The sequence below is a fragment of the Typopeltis vanoorti genome, chromosome 25 (assembly GCF_054136105.1).
Source record: "Typopeltis vanoorti isolate ZY-2024b chromosome 25, IOZ_Tvanoo_1.0, whole genome shotgun sequence".
Taxonomy (NCBI): Eukaryota; Metazoa; Arthropoda; class Arachnida; order Uropygi; family Thelyphonidae; genus Typopeltis; species Typopeltis vanoorti.
Genome location: NC_143573.1, coordinates 19,403,432 through 19,418,048, shown reverse-complemented (window position 1 = coordinate 19,418,048; position 14,617 = coordinate 19,403,432). Strand labels below are relative to the sequence as shown.

The 14,617-nt window shown below is 37.1% G+C and overlaps 1 protein-coding gene across 2 annotated transcripts in view; it reads left to right on the top strand.

Annotated features, from left to right (window-relative positions):
- LOC150092586 (fatty acyl-CoA reductase 1-like) overlaps positions 1-12,465 on the top strand; it is a 190,736-nt gene extending 178,271 nt beyond the window's left edge. For both annotated transcript variants that reach the window (XM_090414701.1, XM_090414700.1), the window contains exon 13: positions 12,255-12,465. The gene's annotated coding sequence lies outside the window, so the exon portion shown is untranslated. The remainder of the gene's footprint in view (positions 1-12,254) is intronic.
- The last annotated feature ends 2,152 nt before the right edge of the window (positions 12,466-14,617 follow it).

Sequence of the window (14,617 nt, the reverse complement as noted above, 5' to 3'; positions counted from 1 at the left end):
ATTATGGGTGACTCCAAGGAGTCGTTAGACTCATTTGAGGCCCTAAACATCATGTTTAGAACAACTATTCAGCATCTACACAGTATCTATGATACTTTGCTTTGAACTCACTCACAGTCATGGCACCCACAACAGACACTGGCAGCCTATTCCACTCATTCACCACTCTCCAAGCAAAAAACCTAGTTCTAACACCGTTGCAAACCACACTCTTACCTAGTTTCCATGGATGTCCCCTAGTTCTCTAACCACCAGACCTGTTCTGAAAAATTTCCTCTGAATTAATCTTAAAAACCCTTCAGTAATTTAAATGTCTCAATCATATCGCCCCCCCCCCTCTTCTGCCTATCAACCAATTTCTGCAGCCCACAGATCTTCAACCTGTTCTCATAAGGTTCATTCCAAAGACCAGCTATCATCTTGGTCACTCGCCTCTGGATCCTCTCTACCTCCTCCCCATCAAGAAGAAACCCTGGCACCCAGATCTGAGCACAGTAGTCAAGATGGGGTCTTATCAAGGCTCGATAAAGAGGAACAATAACTTGCTTGTCTCTGCTCGTCAAAGTATTCTTCAATAACCAAGTGATCTGATGAGCTGATTTAGCCACTTTTGCAATGTACTCCCCTAAACTTCAACTCCCTGTCCACCAATACTCCCTGTCAATCTCCTGGAGTACAGTTCCACCAATGTGGTATACTGCTGCTATTCTTTTCATCCCAAAATATTAAATATAAACATAACCTTACACTTTCCCACATTAAACTGACATCCATTCTCCTTAGCCTAGTCTTCCAATCTATCCAAATCATCTGCAAAATTTTGACATCATGTGGATTCACTATTGCTCTACCCAACTTTGCATCATCAGCAAACAAATGAACAGTTCCTATATCGTTAATGAACAAATTAAACAGCAGTGGTCCAAGAACATAACCCTGCGGCACACTACTAGTCACAGGCCTTCTTTTGGACTCTACTCCTGAATAAACTACTTTCTGATATCTCTCCATCAACCACCAACCCTATATTCATCTCCATATGCCGCAGTTTACTGATTAGAATTCCATGTGGAATCCTGTCAAAGGCCTTAGCAAGGTCCAGCAGTATCACTGTAAACCCATTACTCTTATCCAGTTCAGCCATCTCTGTGTTATAAAACATGAGCAAGTTACTGAGGCATGATCTACCCTTCACAAAACCATGCTGTCTCCCATACGGTATCCCATTATCATCTCAATTCCTGTATTTTCTCTTGACTACTTTCTCCAAAAACTTGACAACGACTCCTGATATGCTGATCGGTCAGTAAATTGCAACAGCAGTCTTGGTACCTCCTTTATACAGTGGAACTATTTTCCCCTCTTTCCACCCCCTCGGGACTAACCCAGACCTGAGACTCAAACTAAACAAAATGGTCAATGGCACAATAGAGTTCCAGATGAGAAGGCACAATTATAAAAGGATGTTTCATTTAGTTTGTAACTTAAAGCACAAGTTTGAGCCTAAATTGAATGTCATCAAAGACAGGAATGGATCATTACTAACAGAAGAGTTGGACATCAAAAACAGATAGAAAGAATACTGTGAGGAACTGTACAGCAGAGTGGATAAAGAAAATGTGGAGCCCTCCCACCAGGAAAATTTTGATTTGTAACCTCCTCCACTTAGGCATGAAGTTGAAAAAGCAGTTAAGCAGCTCAACAACAATAAGTCCTCAGGTGCAGATGAAATCCCAGCAGAGGGATTAAGGCCACAGGGAACGGAGGGATAAGAGTGTTTCATAGATTGATTACAAGGATATGGGAGACAGGATCATGGCCTAGAGACTGGAAGAAGTCAGTTTTCATACTACTACATAAGAAAGGTGATATAAAGGCATGCAAGAATTATAGAACGATTTGTTTGATATTTCATGCAAACAAAATTTTATTGAAGATCATGCTAAATAGGATTGGGGCCAAAGTTGAGGTAGAGATGCCTGAGGAACAAGCTGGTTTTAGGAAAGGTAAGGGCACTAGAGATCAAAATCCTTTGCCTTAGACAGATCATAGAAAAATATAAAGAATTCAGACTCCATCTGGTAATGTGTTTCTTAGACTACTCTAAAGCTTTTGACTGTGTTGAGCATGTGAAACTATGGTAAGTAATGAAAAGAATGGGTTTTCCTCAACACACTATCAGGTTGATAGCCAACTTGTATAAGGAGCTACAAGCCACGGTAAGAACGGGTGTTGGATTGACTGACTGGCTTCAAGTTGGAAAAGGAGTTAGGCATGGATGTTTACTTTCTCCTCACTTGTTTAGTATATATGTGGAGGACATCCTGCATGAAGCATTGGATGAGCTCAGGACAGGAATTAGGATAGGAGGTAGATTGATCAGTAATCTGAGCTCTACTGATGATACAGTACTCCTTTGTAATGACATGGAAGAATTAGGACTAATTCTTGACAAAGTTAACAAGATCAGTAATAACAGAGGACTTCAGCTCAATCCTAGCAAGACAAAGATTATGGTTCTCAAAGGAAATACAAACAGAGAAGCTCTTGAGAAATAAGTGTACTTTAATGGAGAAAGAATTGAGGAAGTCAGCAAGTTTGAATACCTCAGATCCATTATTAATGTAAAGAATTGCTGTTCAGAAGATGTCAGAAAAAGGTTAGGAATGGCTAAAACAACAGTCAGAGACCTGTCTAAAATCTTGAAGGATTGATCTATCTCTATGGAAACAAAGTGGAGAATTTTGGATGCAGTTGTTTTTCCAACAGCGACTTATGGGTGTGAGACTTGGAACCTAAAGAAGTCAGATAAGAAATGGATATCTGCTTTTGAGATGTGGTGTTACAGAAGGCTGTTGAGGATATCATATACTGAAAGGCATACAAATGAATGGGTGTTAGAAAAGATCAGCAGAACTTTAAGGCTTCTTAAGGATATTGACAGAAGAAAGTTACACATAGAAAGGATGAAAGGGAGACTTCTCAGAACAGTAATAGAAGGTAAAGTTCCTGGAAAAAGAGCAGGGGTAGACCATCAATGAGATGGATGGATGGAGTGTGTGGACGGACTGATCTTCAGAGAGTTGAGGCTACCAGAAAAGCAAACAGGACTGCATGGCGTGGCCTGGTGTGACACATCAGAGCATCGGAGTGACCATATGGCATCTGTAGATGCCCAGTGAAGTGAAGAAGTCAAGGGCACTGACAATTCTTTTGCCACTTCACATAAGACCTGAGCTGGTATACCATCTAATCCCACAGATGTACTCACATTAAGGTTTTGTAATATACTATTCACCTCCATTTCATTCACCTCAATTCCTGTATAAGCTATTGGTTCCTTCATTCCTGCAATATCACCACCTGGATGATATACTCTTGCAAAGTGCTTGCTCAGTAATTCCACTATTTCAACTGATTCGGTTATCTTCCTACCATCGATTAACATCTCCAGTTTTGATCTCAGGTTTAATTCCACTTCGTAATGCAATCCATACAGATAATGAATAACACAGGGGATAATGCACATCTCTGTCTGACACTAGATTTATCATTAAACCATCTTCCTGTACTTCCTTCAGTTCTAACTGCTAACTTACAACTCAAATAAAGACTGAGTATTGCTTGATATAATGTCCCATTGACACCATACAACTGCAGTGTTTTGAATAGCTTTTCTCTTGGCACCTTGTCATATGCCTTTGTAGGTTTACAAAACTTAAAATACACATCTTTGTTAAATTCCCATGATTTCTCAACTATTTGTCTTAAAGTGAAAATCTGATCCTGACAGCCTCTATTTGGCCTGAATCCAGCTTGTTCTTCACAAAACTTCCCTTCCACAATCCTTCTCAACCATTTCTCAAATATACTAGAATAAATCTTACCAGGAGCACTCTGTTGATAGCTCCATCCTCTCATTTTTATTAAATTTTATTAGACAGGGAATGAAAAGTTTATATATTATATATATTGATTTTATTCAACCAAAATTATTGGAATAAGTGAGACATAGTTCGTACTTAGACATCCTGACAGGAATAGAGATGAAAGAGTATTATGATGTATTTTGTGAAGATGGAAAAGGTAAAAAGGGAGGTGAAATGCTATTAATGATAGAAAAAGAGTCCATGCAAAGGAGAAATAGTGGCAGTGGTTTTGAGGTAATATGGTGTTAGATTGAGGTGAATAGAATGAAATACTTAGATGTTGCTATACACCTAGTAAAGTGGAGGGTGGTGACAATGAAATGTATAAGCAAATTAGCCAAGCAAATATGAAAAGGGTGATCATTATGGGTAATTTTAATTATGGCAATGTAGACTGGAATGATGAGATGGCAACCAGAAGTAAATGACATGAATTTCTTGAGTTTTTAAGGGACAGCTACCTCAGGCTGTATGTAACAGAGGCACGTCTTGGATTTGATAATCTCATTTGAGGATGTCATCATAAATGAGGTGTTAAATTGCCCTCCAAATTGGTTAGAGTAATCATAAAGTGATTATCTGGATGGTTGCAAGCCATGTGAGGACTGCTGTGAGAAACAAATATATTTGGAACTGCAAGGCATTATTGCAAGGGTGGTCTGAAAAGTTCTCGGTCTAACAATGAAAAAACGAATTTATAATTTCAAAATTACTTTTATTTTCAACATAATCTTCCTTAAGACTAATACATTGATTCCAGTAATGCTTCAGCACCATTATCCCATCCCTGCAGGGGGGTTTTCAGTAAGATCTGCAAAATACCCCTCTATAACTGAATCACCTCTTGATTTGAAGAAAAATGCTGCAAGGAAGATTTTTAGTTTGGGGAAGAGATAGAAGTTAGTGGAAGCCAAATCTGGAGAATAATGTTGATTTTCCAACAATTCATAGTAATTGTTGGAACATCAACATTAATTTTCCCATTGTCAAAACATCTTTGTGGGGAGGTGCATTGTTTTAATGAATTATGATTTTTTTCCCTGCAAACTGGGTCTTTTCGCACAAATTTTTTTGGTCTAGTCTGGATAAAAGATCGGAATAATATTCCCCAATTATTGCTTTACCCTTTTCAAGATAATTAAACAAAATACTTATAGCATGCTAAAACACTGATGCTATGACCTTTCCTGCTGATGGAACCAACTTTGTCTTCTTTGGCTCTGAACAACCGGCTTCTGTTCACTGTTTGGATTCAGGTGTGTAATGGTGAATCCAACTCTCAGCCATAGTAATAAATCGACACAAATCAGTTTTATTCTTATTAAAACGCTCCAAGTACTGTTCAGAGATTTTCATGCGAGTGCATTTTTGATCTGCTGTGAGCAAGTGCGGCACCCATCTTGCTCGAAGCTTTTTCATTTGCAATTCTTCATGCAAAACATATCTTACACATTCTTTTGAAATGCCTATAGTCTCAGCAATTTTATGCACTTTGACTCGCTGGTCATCCAATACCATATCATGCACTTGATCATTGATTTCTGGTGTTGATACACTTTGACTCGCTGGTCATCCAATACCATATCATGCACTTGATCATTGATTTCTGGTGTTGATACACTTTTTGGACGTCCTTCACATGGATCATTTCAAGGCTGATATGGCCACATTTAAACTTGGCAGCCCATTTCTTAATTGTCGAGAACAAAGGAGAAGAGTTCCCATAAACTTTCATGAACTTCAAATGAATTTCTTTTGGCATTAAACCTTCTTTTACAAAGAATTTTATAACCGCACGATACTCAATTTTATCCATTTCAAGGGATACAGACAACCCTTTTGTTTCAGACAGCTGTATAAAACAAACTACATGATAGAATGACTTTCAGTTTCACATGGATGCTTATGACAGATGTACCAACTTAGAAAAAAAAATCGTGCTGATAGTGTTGCCATCTATGTTCGAGGCCGAGAACTTTTCAGGCCACCCTTCTATGAAAATAATAAATTTAGTTTAATCCTTTATCCAAGTGTGAGCAAACAAAGTTTGCGCCTGAAGTATCTTCAGGACTGGGGTAAGGTGGTATGACACCAGGGCAACTGTTGTACTGGTGTCGTACCACCTTACCCGAGTCCTGAAGATACTTCAGGCGCATACTTTGTTTGCTCACACTTGGATAAAGGAGTACACTAAATTTATTATACTCTAACCAAGTGAAAAATAAACTTTCAACCTTCTATGAAAAGTTTAGGAGATAGCTTGCAGCTGTAGCATAGAATAAGGAGTTGAGTGGAATGGAGATCAGTTCTACTTAGGTGCTATTCAAGAACTGTCTAGTAGAATAATTTCTAGATATATTCCAAAGGTCAAAAGGTTAAATAAAGTAGGCATGAAATGGATGGATGAATGAAGAAATGAGGCATGTAATAGAGAAGAAGTGTTATGGAGACCACATAAGATGAGTGGTAATAAGTGGTTCCATAAGTAGTACAAAGAGCAGGCAAGGAAGGGTGACTTGATTAGTAAAAGTAGCAAATGTGCAGTATTGCTAATGAAGTCAAAAAGAAAAAAGAAAGCCCAGGGAGTTCTTTTGATATGTAGCCAACAGAAAAAAAAAAACAATTATGGTAGGATGACATGGATTAGAAAAAATGGTATAAGAATAACTGCTGCTGCAAAGGATATAATTGAGATATTAATTGAGATACCATGCAGAATTTGAGCAGTGGAAGAGGAGAAGGAGAGTGAGCAAGAGGTATATGCAAAATTGAGTAAACTAGATGTTACTAGATTGAGTAAACTAAATAAGGCTGTGAATCTTGATGATATATCACCACATATTTTGAGGGAATGTACCCTGAGAGTTAACATCTGCCTTGACATGCTTGTTTAATATGAGTCGTATATTGAGTCAAGTTCCAAATCTACAGAAGGAAGGTAAGATTGTACTGCATCAGAAGGGACATGACAGGATTTAAGCATCAAATTATTGACAAATTTGTCAGGTCATGGTTAAAGTGTTGGAGAAGTGAGTGAGAACTAAGATCCAGAATATAATCTTTGATGGACAGCCTGGATTTGCCAAACGGAAGCCATGTTTTAGTAATCTACTTAATTATTACTATAGGGTGACAGCCGCATTTGACAAGGGAAATGGATACATGGTATTATACTTAGATTTTTCTCATGGAAAGGCTTAGACGTTGGTTATACATTCTTACTATAGCTTAAGGAAATTACACCGTATACAATAGAATATACATTAAAATAAATTTTAATACACTTCCAATATTTCGGCAATGTCACATTGCTATTATCACAGGAACTTAAATACAAGACACATGCACACAAGCAACACACAGTAAATGAGGAACGAAGCAGGAAGCTATTCTTTCTCCTAAAAGTCCAGATGGTCCCCCCCTAGTGGGCAATGTTGGTATTCTTGGCTGATTGGGCTGAAGGTCTTCTGATGTAGGTTTCCCAAATTTGGGGCAGTCTCATGCAACCAAATTTGTTTAGGTTTGGATTGTTTCTTAGGGCTGAGGCTGATTCCATGAAAAGCCTTTCGTATTTGAATTTACTACGGCGTATTATCATGGCTTTCCAATGCAGCCAATACTTTCACCAATTCAGCCGCTCTGGTCTTGCAGACCATGCGCTGGATTCCTGCCATAGAATATGGTGGAAAAAAGCCACGACAATACACTGTAGTAAATTCAAATACGAAAAGCTTTTCATGGAATCAGCCTCAGCCCCAAGAAACAATCCAAACCTAAACAAATTTGGTTGCATGAGACTGCCCCAAATTTGGGAAACCTACATCAGAAGACCTTCACCCCAATCGGCCAAGAATACCAACATTACCCGCTAGGGGACACCATCAGGACTTTTAGGAGAAAGAATAGCTTCCTGCTTCATTCCTCATTTACTGTGTGTTGCGCTTGCATGCACATGTCTTGTATTTAAGTTCCTGTGATAATGGCAATGTGACGTTATCAAAATATTGGAAGTGTATTAAAATTTATTTTAATGTATATTCTATCGTACAATGTAATTTCCTTAAGCTATTTAGTAAGAATATACTTAGATTTTGCAAAGACTTTTGATAATGACCACATAAATTGATAGTCAACCTAGGGCAGATGGGGTTGGATATTAGATTAATGCAGTGGATTGGAGATTGGCTTGCCTGATAGGTATTAGCAAGTTGTGTATGAGGAGAAATATCCCAAAAGAGGAAAGTCTAGTGGTGTGACTCAGGGGATCTTTTTTAGAGCCATTGCTGTTTAATGTGTATGTTAATGATATTGGGGAAGATTCAAGTGGAGCGATTCAGTTGCTTGCAGATGATGCAAAGTTGGAAAGAACTACGAGGAGTAGAGTAGATGTTCTGGCTTTACAGGAGGACTGGAATAGACTGGATGAGTGAGTACAGGATACCAGTTCAACGTTGCAAAATATAAGATTTTAAAATTTGGAAAACAAAGATGGGATGTTGAATTCACTCTTACTGGGATATATTGTTGGAGATTGAGGAAATAAGGGATCTTGTGGTGATGGTGAATATGGATCTAAAATTTAGAGAACACATTGCCAAAATTTTGAGAACAACATAACAAATTCTGGGAATGATGTAGAAGCCACTGACTTATAGAAGCGAAGAGATTCTGGTTCCATTTGTCAGGCCTTGATTAGGCTACATAATTACTACTGTGCACACATTTGGTCACTTGATTTTCAAAAGAATGATGAAATATTGGAGAGGGGCCAGTGGCAAATAGATTAGGTAGTTCTGGTCTCTGGAATGTTGAGTATGAAGAAGGGTTGAGAAGATGCAATTTACAGAGTCTAGATGATAGGAGGAGAAAGGTGACATGACAGACATACAAGTTGGTAAGGGGTTGTTATAGGATTAATATAAAAGAGGTGTTCTGTAAAATGGTGGGAGATGGGGGGAGAACAAGAGGCCATCCCTTGAAGCTGTATAAGGAGAGTGTGAGCAAAGGAGTGAGAACCAGGTTTTTTGCATTGCCTGAGAATGTGGTGTCTACAAAGAATTAGAATGTATTTAAGCCACAGTATGATGAGCTGCATGTCTGAAGAAGAAACCCCCCCACAATGAGTTTTTGGGGTCTTGTGGTGATAATAATAATATATTACTTTCCAAAATGTATTAAATACAGGAGTGGTCTTATTATTTTTCAAAGATTAAAACGAGTGTCTTTATGTCTTTAATGTTGTAATTATATGTTGCTAGCCTGGCTTGCCGAGTGGTTAGCGTATCCAGTCAAAAGGCTGTGGGTTCAAATCTCGCCATGGGCATGGGTGTTTGTAATTGTCTTTGGAAATACTTGTGGTAGTGGTTGGCAGTAGATTGCGTTGGTGTAGTTGCGGTTAGTTGGTGTATTGTGGTGGAGACAGAGTTGTAGAGCAGGTGCCCCCCTCGATGAGTCTTTGAACTCCTTGGAGGTATCTAATAATAATGATTACCATGTGCTACTGTTAATCCTGTACTGTTAGAACCATTAAAGAATTAACTTGCAGTTGCAGTCTTTGAGATCCCTCGAGACTCCATGTAGAGTGTTTCTTGGAATTTTCTTTAGCAGAATTTCTTTCAATATTTTAATGTTGTCTTACATTGTATTTTGTTTGTTTGCAAAATACAAACAAAATATGACCTCCTGCAATGAATGTTGACTCCATGGAGGTGTGAGGAGGTGTGTTATTCTTCAGGTCAGTGCAGTGGAACAAAGAATTTTATTGAAGTTCTTTCATTTTACTGAAAATATTGTAGAAGTTATTTTCTTGGGCATCTCCATGAAGTCAGCCTTATTGTGGGTGGCCATTCTAACCATTATTCACACCATAACTATCATGCTTCTCCTTGAAATCACTTGCCAAAAAACATTCACAAGTGATTGGCAATTCATTTTACCCATTCACCACTCTGAAAGCAAAAAATCTAGTCCTTGCACTCTTACTAACCACATTCTTATGCAGTTTCCAGATGTGATTATTTTTTCTCCCTTTCTGCCAAATATTGGAAAAAAAAAAAAAAAACTGCTATATCAATATGCTATAAAATCCCTTTAATAACTTATGTCTCTGTCATATTCTCTCTTTTGCCATCAATCAGTTCGCTTTTGCAACAGTATTTCCTCATATGCAGGTCTCCATAGTTAGACCTTTCACAATCTTGGTCTCTTGTCTCTCGATCCTGTTTTGCCATTTCTTAATTTCCAAGAAATTCAGGCAACTAGATCTGTCCATAATAGTTGAAATGTGATCTTATTAAAGCCTAATAGAGATATAATAACTGTCCTGTTTCTGCATGTCAGTTTGTTCTGCAAGATTCATTGTATTTGAGCTAATTTGGCTGCCTTTGCAATATGTCCTCTAAACTTCAACTGCTTGTCCACGACCATTCATAGATCCCTGGCCTCAATTTCCTGCAGCCCACTTCTATCAATGTAGTATACAGTTTGTGATTTCTCCATTCCAAAACTTATACTTTGATCCATTAAAAACTTGCGGGTGTTATCCTTTGCCAATATTTCCAGTCTGTTTAATTCCTCCTGAGAAATTATCCAAAAACTAAGTTCCAACTGTTGTTAATCAATGAAATGACATTTTCAATATTACTTTGTCACAAGTTTACGTATACTGTCAGCTACTTCTCCATATATTTGTCCCTATGAGATATTTGTCATATCTGGACAGAAGTATCCTCTTGTTGAAGTAGTCTGCCAACGGCGATTTTCAGTTCTTATGATCACTGTCAAATTGTCGAACTGCTAAACTCATCAAATCGAAAAAAAGATGGAAACCACTAGGTGTAAGATTGGGATATAGAGTGGTGGATGTTGGAAAAATTCCTAGTTAAACTGTTTGAGCAAACAGTGTGGAGTCATGCATTGTCATGAATCAAAACAACCCCAAAGTTGAGTAGGACTCATCTTTTGTTTTGAATAGATCACTGCAATTTTTTAGTCTCAAGATCTGCATTTATTGTGGTTCCTTGAAGCATACAGTCAGTCAATGAAAAAAGCATCACATCTGTCTCAAAACACAGTACATGAGATCTTCCAGGAGGAAAGCATCTGCTTGAATTTCTTTGTCTAGTGATACTAAGGCAGAAACAATGGAGAGGTCATATTTACCTATTCGAGTTGACTGACCAAGTGGAAAATAAACTTCCAACATCTTTCTCTAAATCCAGAGTAATTTAATAATAAGGTGGTACCACCTTTTGACAACTTGTATAGGTAAATATGACCTCTCCATTGCTTCTGCCTTAGTATCACCACTTCTGGGTCTGCCTCCCACTGACGAGACTCAATAATGGTCGAAACCGGTCTAGGTAGTGGCCCTTCCCTTAATGCATAGCATTATACATGTCTGCAAGGAGATGTGCTTTGCATTATGGGAGATACTGAGACAAAGATTGATGAGAGCTTGGTCCACAAGTTGCCTCAGTCCTGAAGATACTTCAGGTGCAACTTTGTTTGCTTACACTTGGATAAAGGATTAAACTAAATTTATTATGATGTTCGTATTTGTTTAGTTATATTTCATGGTTGAATTTATGTAGGAAACTTACAGAACAGGGCATGCAGCAGATATGAGGAACTTGCACATAACTCCCACAAAGGAGTTACCTGGACTCCAATCCAAGATAGTTATAATAGTGCCCCATGTGGGATATACTAGGATTCCTCCAGGCATGAAGAGTAAGCAGTAGCAAGATTATTTTTCAGCAAATTAGGCCTTCAGATGCATTGCTCTCAAATGGAGAAATCTCTGGCTTCCTAATTTATATCACACGTGTGATTTTTTCTTCTGAGATATTGCATCCATATTCACTATTTAGCTCCTGTAACCATGCTACCAACTAACTATTCATCCCTGTTCTCCCTGAATTCCAACAATAGCTAATTATTATTATTGTTATTATTATCTCAGCAGTTTTTTAAGCAGCATTTTATCAAATACATTTTGAAAAATTTGGAATAATGATTATTATTACATGGGTATCTCTTCTGTTTTATTTTATTAAAAGTTTATTGTAACAACATAAGGATCATTCATATATATATGTGTTGTGGAATGATGACTCTAAATGTGCTCTGGATTTAGATTTCTGAAATTTTTATTTCTGAATTTTATTCTGGATTTAGATTTCTGAAATTATGCCAGCCAGGTGGCATAATACACTGGATTATGGGATGCTAAATAAAATAAAATAATTTTATTTTTTTACTAGTTTGCAAACATGGAGTGTGGCATAAAAATTTTATTTTATTCTTTTTTTTTTTCTTTTATAGATGCTAAAGAGGAAAAGTTCCTATACAATGCTATAATCTCTGGTTTTCATCGTGCATATTCGTTTCGAAGTGATATAAAAATATAGAAGCATCACTCTCTCAAGACATACTTGATTGTATTCTGTCCTCATTTTATCATAACTATGACTTATTTAAACTTCATATATGAACTGAAAGTAATGACAGAATAAATCAGTTTTTGTTTCTAAAATGCTTATATTCCTCTATATCAAAAATGACATCTTTCTCTAACATATACACCATACAGTGAGTACAATAGGATTCAAACTGCAGCCTGCTGATTGCTGCGCACTTCATCAACCAGGTTAGCAGATTTAAATTGTAATTGAGGTCATCTGTTTATCAAAAATTACTTCTGCTTGAATAAGAGAATAATTTAAATTATATTGAAAAATTCAACTACTTAAATATAGTTTTTATGTGTGTATATATTGAGTTATACATACATGGTGTGAGTAGGATGTTGGATTCCTATTTTTTTTTTAATTTTAATAATTATTTATTAACTTCATTTAACTGCCAGAGTAATGGAATTGCATAATCTCCAACTATAGGACCTTCCACAATGAGTCTTTGACTCTGTACAGATCATGTGATGAATATAATAGTGTCAGTGGTGATATTATTTTTATGTGAATCCCTCCCATGAAAGTGAACAGTAGTCCATTTGAATACCAAAATAGTCCCTAAGCAGTGACATTTCTGATCAGTAGTGATATTATTATTTTTTTATGTGAATCCCTCCCATGAAAGTGGACAGTAGTCCATTTGAAATTCCAAAATAGTCCCTGAACAGTAACATTTCTGATCAGTATTAAATTAAAGATGTTAAGAAATATATTCTTGTCTAATCCATTATCCAAGTATAAACAAAGAAAGTCTGCACGTGATGCATCTTCATGAATAGGCTACTTGTATTGAGAAGTCATTAGCCTCTGTAGGCTAATGACTTCACAATAACTGCCTTAGCATCCCATAATTATTATTATTAGACACCTCCAGGGAGTCCAAAGACTCATCGAGGGAGGGCACCTGCCCTACAACTCTGTCTCCACCACTCAATCCACCAACTGACCACAACTACACCAACGCCATCTACTGCCACCCACCACCACTAGTATTTCCAAGGACAATCACAAACATCCATGCCTATGGTGGGATTCGAACCCACAGCCTTTTGGCTGACGAGCGAATACACTAACCACTCAGCCAGCAAGGCTGGCATAATACACTGGATTATGGGATACTAATTATAGGATGAGTTCATCCTGAAAGAATGAAAGCACATCCTTTCAGGTGTGTGTATAATGCTATACATTATGTATGGCATTAAACATTATGGGAAGGGACACCACCCAGACCAGTTTCAACCTTTACTCACTCAAAAAAACTAAGTGATCTCTAAGATCACTCCTAAACTCATCAAACTTACATTGGTGGCTCTATTCAGTGATAGGCAAAAACCTAACTCTAAGCAGAACAACTCAACTCCCTGAAATCAAGCCCAAAGACGAACATTTTTAAAATGTTATCAGTGGGAGCCAGATCCAGAAGGATACCAGGGTTAACTGTTCTGCAACGAAATACCAAGGTTGAAGTAATGTAAAAGTCATATATTTCCCATATACAAGTAGGGAAAAGGTGTAATTCCTTATTATTAAAATAATCTGGATTAGAACTAGTTGTTGAAAGATATTTCACTTGGTTATAAATTAAAGATGCCAAGAAAGTATAATTGGATAATGGATTAAACAAGATTATAATTTCTTTGCATCTTTAATTTAATTTATAACTAAGTGAAAAAACTTTCAACTTCTAATTAGTATCTAGGTAATGTCTAGTAGTATTTAATTTAAGCCTTTTTCTTTGACATATGCCACACACACACACACACACAGTTCATATTTATTCATTATATAACTTTCATACATGAAAGGTTTTAGAACCAAATTTGGTGCTCTGTGTGGGCAAAAAAAAAAGTGAAATGTTGTTTTTTTTTTCTTTAGATTTATTTCTCAAATTACATAAGCAGATATTCCACATACAGATATTATTGTATTATCTGGATGGGATTTTTTGATATTCAGTTATGAATAAGAACATATATCCAGTTATTGAAAGTTTATTTTTCACTTGGTTAGAGTATAATAAAATTAGTTTAATCCTTTATCCAAGTGTGAGCAAACAAAGTTTGCACCTGAAAGTATCTTCAGGACTGGGGTAAGGTGGTACAACACCAGGACAACTCGTTGCAAAGGTGGAGCATGCTACCAACACTCCTATCTCAGTATCTCCTATAATGCAAAACACATCTCCTTGCAGATATGTCTAATGTTATGCAT